General features: G+C 49.4%; 8 non-coding genes across 8 annotated transcripts; all 8 read right to left on the minus strand.

The window, feature by feature from the left end:
• Window positions 1-36: 36 nt before the first annotated feature.
• Window positions 37-119, minus strand: trnal-cag. Its single transcript has one exon. It is a non-coding gene; the product is annotated as a tRNA-Leu (tRNA).
• An 825-nt stretch (window positions 120-944) lies between these two features.
• Window positions 945-1,026, minus strand: trnas-uga. Its single transcript has one exon. It is a non-coding gene; the product is annotated as a tRNA-Ser (tRNA).
• A 1,140-nt stretch (window positions 1,027-2,166) lies between these two features.
• trnas-aga lies at window positions 2,167-2,248 on the minus strand. Its single transcript has one exon. It is a non-coding gene; the product is annotated as a tRNA-Ser (tRNA).
• Window positions 2,249-2,339: 91 nt separating this feature from the next.
• On the minus strand, window positions 2,340-2,422 carry trnal-cag. Its single transcript has one exon. It is a non-coding gene; the product is annotated as a tRNA-Leu (tRNA).
• An 825-nt stretch (window positions 2,423-3,247) lies between these two features.
• On the minus strand, window positions 3,248-3,329 carry trnas-uga. The gene has a single exon. It is a non-coding gene; the product is annotated as a tRNA-Ser (tRNA).
• A 1,140-nt stretch (window positions 3,330-4,469) lies between these two features.
• On the minus strand, window positions 4,470-4,551 carry trnas-aga. Its single transcript has one exon. It is a non-coding gene; the product is annotated as a tRNA-Ser (tRNA).
• A 91-nt stretch (window positions 4,552-4,642) lies between these two features.
• On the minus strand, window positions 4,643-4,725 carry trnal-cag. Its single transcript has one exon. It is a non-coding gene; the product is annotated as a tRNA-Leu (tRNA).
• Window positions 4,726-5,550: 825 nt separating this feature from the next.
• trnas-uga lies at window positions 5,551-5,632 on the minus strand. Its single transcript has one exon. It is a non-coding gene; the product is annotated as a tRNA-Ser (tRNA).
• Between the last annotated feature and the right edge of the window lie 548 nt (window positions 5,633-6,180).

Here is a 6,180-nt window from a genome sequence, read left to right on the forward strand (position 1 = left end):
AGAAGCGAAATTGGAGCACAAGGCGGTTGAAAAGCATGTCAGAAGTGGGATTCGAACCCACGCCTCCAGGGGAGACTGCGACCTGAACGCAGCGCCTTAGACCGCTCGGCCATCCTGACCACTTGTCAAAAACTGTACGTGGCGCAGGAGACGCTTGTATGTTTTGGTCCCAACCTTAAACGAGATCCAATCCCCCTGTATTGTAGCTCTAAAGGCTTTAGAAGCAGGTGGTTTGTTAGCATGCCGCTAAAGCGGCTACGGCTGTGCCGTACTTGCAAGATAGTCTTTTTTAACCAGAGGCAGCTGGAGTACTTATCATTGGTTACCAGTTTGTGTGTTGTAAGTGACGGCCTTACTTTTATCTCTCACTTTGGCAGTCAGTCTTTCGCCAGGACCACGATCACGTGCAACGCAGGCACAACCCTTCTGCCGTAAACATTTCCTTCAGCTGAGTGTTTCACCGTCAGGGCGGTGTTAGTGACTTGGTAAGTGACTGAGAGCATGCTCAAAGACAAGTTCTTTGGTCCAGTCCTCACGGGACACAACACTGCAGACTTCAGCACACTGCCTCATTAAGCACAGCTGATTCAACTCATCAGCAAGGCCTTCACGAACCGAGTTCAGAGCATTGGATGAAGGTAAAGGCTGATCTCTGTAGCACTTTGGCCCAGAAGGTCCCCAGTTTGACATGCCTTGTTTCTGTGATAGCGGCACAAAGGCCTTGTCATCACAGCGTTGGTCACCGTGCCTTTCAATGGGCCTTGGGATCCGTCGCTGTTGCGGAAAGGCCTTCTCTGACAGGAGACGGCTGTAGTACTCAAGCGTTTTTTCAAGGATCACGTGAATGATTAAGATTTGACTTTTTTGTCAGGCAGCCTTTCGCCTTGGCGGGGTTCGGTCATGAAGCAGGTACAGCCCCGCTGCCAGATAAACGAAAACCCCTACGTAGTCGGCAGGATTCGAACCTGCGCGGGGAAACCCCAATGGATTTCAAGTCCATCGCCTTAACCACTCGGCCACGACTACCAGCCGTTCTTTGTAACCGGGTGCCTGCATCTGAAATTGCACAAGTCGGTCATGGACATTTATTTAGAGCAACTATGCAAAAGTCGAGCACGAGGTTTGTGAAAAGCACGTCAGATGTGGGCTTTGAACCCACACCTTCGTGATGCAGCCTTTTCTTCTTTGAGAACTGAATCTGAGAATTACGCCATATGGACAAATGTATTGGAACACCTACACATTACACTTCCAGGAGCTTTTATGACATGTCGTTCTAAATCCATAGGTATTAATATGGAGTTAGTCCCCCCTTTGCAGCTCTAACAGCTTACACTCTTTTGGGAGGGCTTTTTACAAGATTTGGGAGTGTGTCTGTGGAAAATTTGCCCATTCATCCAGAAGAGCACTTGTGAGGTCAGACACTGATGTTGGACTAGAGGGCCTGGCTTACAATCTCCATTCTAGTTCATCCCAAAGGTGTTCAATGGGGTTGAGGTCAGGGCTCTGTGTGGGCCAGTCAAGTTCTTCCACACCAAACTCACCCAACCATGGCTTTATGGAGCTTGCTTTGTGCACTGGGGCACAATTCTTCCACACCAAACTCACCCAACCATGCCTTTATGGAGCTTGCTTTGTGCACTGGGGCACATTCATGCAGACCTAGCAGGACAGAAATTTCACAAACTGACTTGTAACAGAGAAGGCATCCTATGACAGTGCCATGTTTAAAGTCACTGAGCTCATCAGCACGACCCATTCTCCTGCCAGTGTTTGTCTATGGAGATTGCAAGGCTATGTGCTTAATTAGATCTACTTGTTAACAATGGGCGTGGCTGAAACACCTGCATTCAATAATTGGGGGGGGGGAGGATGTCCCACTACCTTTGTCCATATAGTGTACGAAAGAATGCCCGCATTGGTGCAGGGAACACATCCTGGGCTGAGGCTTCCACATTCGCGGCAGTGTTAGAGAAGCGCTAAGTGACAGAAAGCATGCTTGGATTTTGGTAGGACCGCTGAAGGAGTCATCTATTTGGAGCAGTTCCTTTGGTGCGAATGAGTGTGTTTTCTACTCTTTCAGTTTTACTTAGGCGGACTTTGTCCATGACTTGGTCCAATTGTGAAGCAGGAAGAGCCGTGCCGCCAGACAAACGAAAAGCAGGTCGTAGTCGGCAGGATTCGAACCTGCGCGGGGAGACCCCAATGGATTTCTAGTCCATCGCCTTAACCACTCGGCCACGACTACCGAGCACCACGGCGCCCGAAACCGCACAAGTCAGCCATAGCCATTCGTAAGACAAAGAAGCGAAATTGGAGCACAAGGCGGTTGAAAAGCATGTCAGAAGTGGGATTCGAACCCACGCCTCCAGGGGAGACTGCGACCTGAACGCAGCGCCTTAGACCGCTCGGCCATCCTGACCACTTGTCAAAAACTGTACGTGGCGCAGGAGACGCTTGTATGTTTTGGTCCCAACCTTAAACGAGATCCAATCCCCCTGTATTGTAGCTCTAAAGGCTTTAGAAGCAGGTGGTTTGTTAGCATGCCGCTAAAGCGGCTACGGCTGTGCCGTACTTGCAAGATAGTCTTTTTTAACCAGAGGCAGCTGGAGTACTTATCATTGGTTACCAGTTTGTGTGTTGTAAGTGACGGCCTTACTTTTATCTCTCACTTTGGCAGTCAGTCTTTCGCCAGGACCACGATCACGTGCAACGCAGGCACAACCCTTCTGCCGTAAACATTTCCTTCAGCTGAGTGTTTCACCGTCAGGGCGGTGTTAGTGACTTGGTAAGTGACTGAGAGCATGCTCAAAGACAAGTTCTTTGGTCCAGTCCTCACGGGACACAACACTGCAGACTTCAGCACACTGCCTCATTAAGCACAGCTGATTCAACTCATCAGCAAGGCCTTCACGAACCGAGTTCAGAGCATTGGATGAAGGTAAAGGCTGATCTCTGTAGCACTTTGGCCCAGAAGGTCCCCAGTTTGACATGCCTTGTTTCTGTGATAGCGGCACAAAGGCCTTGTCATCACAGCGTTGGTCACCGTGCCTTTCAATGGGCCTTGGGATCCGTCGCTGTTGCGGAAAGGCCTTCTCTGACAGGAGACGGCTGTAGTACTCAAGCGTTTTTTCAAGGATCACGTGAATGATTAAGATTTGACTTTTTTGTCAGGCAGCCTTTCGCCTTGGCGGGGTTCGGTCATGAAGCAGGTACAGCCCCGCTGCCAGATAAACGAAAACCCCTACGTAGTCGGCAGGATTCGAACCTGCGCGGGGAAACCCCAATGGATTTCAAGTCCATCGCCTTAACCACTCGGCCACGACTACCAGCCGTTCTTTGTAACCGGGTGCCTGCATCTGAAATTGCACAAGTCGGTCATGGACATTTATTTAGAGCAACTATGCAAAAGTCGAGCACGAGGTTTGTGAAAAGCACGTCAGATGTGGGCTTTGAACCCACACCTTCGTGATGCAGCCTTTTCTTCTTTGAGAACTGAATCTGAGAATTACGCCATATGGACAAATGTATTGGAACACCTACACATTACACTTCCAGGAGCTTTTATGACATGTCGTTCTAAATCCATAGGTATTAATATGGAGTTAGTCCCCCCTTTGCAGCTCTAACAGCTTACACTCTTTTGGGAGGGCTTTTTACAAGATTTGGGAGTGTGTCTGTGGAAAATTTGCCCATTCATCCAGAAGAGCACTTGTGAGGTCAGACACTGATGTTGGACTAGAGGGCCTGGCTTACAATCTCCATTCTAGTTCATCCCAAAGGTGTTCAATGGGGTTGAGGTCAGGGCTCTGTGTGGGCCAGTCAAGTTCTTCCACACCAAACTCACCCAACCATGGCTTTATGGAGCTTGCTTTGTGCACTGGGGCACAATTCTTCCACACCAAACTCACCCAACCATGCCTTTATGGAGCTTGCTTTGTGCACTGGGGCACATTCATGCAGACCTAGCAGGACAGAAATTTCACAAACTGACTTGTAACAGAGAAGGCATCCTATGACAGTGCCATGTTTAAAGTCACTGAGCTCATCAGCACGACCCATTCTCCTGCCAGTGTTTGTCTATGGAGATTGCAAGGCTATGTGCTTAATTAGATCTACTTGTTAACAATGGGCGTGGCTGAAACACCTGCATTCAATAATTGGGGGGGGGGAGGATGTCCCACTACCTTTGTCCATATAGTGTACGAAAGAATGCCCGCATTGGTGCAGGGAACACATCCTGGGCTGAGGCTTCCACATTCGCGGCAGTGTTAGAGAAGCGCTAAGTGACAGAAAGCATGCTTGGATTTTGGTAGGACCGCTGAAGGAGTCATCTATTTGGAGCAGTTCCTTTGGTGCGAATGAGTGTGTTTTCTACTCTTTCAGTTTTACTTAGGCGGACTTTGTCCATGACTTGGTCCAATTGTGAAGCAGGAAGAGCCGTGCCGCCAGACAAACGAAAAGCAGGTCGTAGTCGGCAGGATTCGAACCTGCGCGGGGAGACCCCAATGGATTTCTAGTCCATCGCCTTAACCACTCGGCCACGACTACCGAGCACCACGGCGCCCGAAACCGCACAAGTCAGCCATAGCCATTCGTAAGACAAAGAAGCGAAATTGGAGCACAAGGCGGTTGAAAAGCATGTCAGAAGTGGGATTCGAACCCACGCCTCCAGGGGAGACTGCGACCTGAACGCAGCGCCTTAGACCGCTCGGCCATCCTGACCACTTGTCAAAAACTGTACGTGGCGCAGGAGACGCTTGTATGTTTTGGTCCCAACCTTAAACGAGATCCAATCCCCCTGTATTGTAGCTCTAAAGGCTTTAGAAGCAGGTGGTTTGTTAGCATGCCGCTAAAGCGGCTACGGCTGTGCCGTACTTGCAAGATAGTCTTTTTTAACCAGAGGCAGCTGGAGTACTTATCATTGGTTACCAGTTTGTGTGTTGTAAGTGACGGCCTTACTTTTATCTCTCACTTTGGCAGTCAGTCTTTCGCCAGGACCACGATCACGTGCAACGCAGGCACAACCCTTCTGCCGTAAACATTTCCTTCAGCTGAGTGTTTCACCGTCAGGGCGGTGTTAGTGACTTGGTAAGTGACTGAGAGCATGCTCAAAGACAAGTTCTTTGGTCCAGTCCTCACGGGACACAACACTGCAGACTTCAGCACACTGCCTCATTAAGCACAGCTGATTCAACTCATCAGCAAGGCCTTCACGAACCGAGTTCAGAGCATTGGATGAAGGTAAAGGCTGATCTCTGTAGCACTTTGGCCCAGAAGGTCCCCAGTTTGACATGCCTTGTTTCTGTGATAGCGGCACAAAGGCCTTGTCATCACAGCGTTGGTCACCGTGCCTTTCAATGGGCCTTGGGATCCGTCGCTGTTGCGGAAAGGCCTTCTCTGACAGGAGACGGCTGTAGTACTCAAGCGTTTTTTCAAGGATCACGTGAATGATTAAGATTTGACTTTTTTGTCAGGCAGCCTTTCGCCTTGGCGGGGTTCGGTCATGAAGCAGGTACAGCCCCGCTGCCAGATAAACGAAAACCCCTACGTAGTCGGCAGGATTCGAACCTGCGCGGGGAAACCCCAATGGATTTCAAGTCCATCGCCTTAACCACTCGGCCACGACTACCAGCCGTTCTTTGTAACCGGGTGCCTGCATCTGAAATTGCACAAGTCGGTCATGGACATTTATTTAGAGCAACTATGCAAAAGTCGAGCACGAGGTTTGTGAAAAGCACGTCAGATGTGGGCTTTGAACCCACACCTTCGTGATGCAGCCTTTTCTTCTTTGAGAACTGAATCTGAGAATTACGCCATATGGACAAATGTATTGGAACACCTACACATTACACTTCCAGGAGCTTTTATGACATGTCGTTCTAAATCCATAGGTATTAATATGGAGTTAGTCCCCCCTTTGCAGCTCTAACAGCTTACACTCTTTTGGGAGGGCTTTTTACAAGATTTGGGAGTGTGTCTGTGGAAAATTTGCCCATTCATCCAGAAGAGCACTTGTGAGGTCAGACACTGATGTTGGACTAGAGGGCCTGGCTTACAATCTCCATTCTAGTTCATCCCAAAGGTGTTCAATGGGGTTGAGGTCAGGGCTCTGTGTGGGCCAGTCAAGTTCTTCCACACCAAACTCACCCAACCATGGCTTTATGGAGCTTGCTTTGT

This window comes from Colossoma macropomum, unplaced genomic scaffold (assembly GCF_904425465.1).
Source record: "Colossoma macropomum unplaced genomic scaffold, Colossoma_macropomum, whole genome shotgun sequence".
In the NCBI taxonomy this organism is placed as follows: Eukaryota; Metazoa; Chordata; class Actinopteri; order Characiformes; family Serrasalmidae; genus Colossoma; species Colossoma macropomum.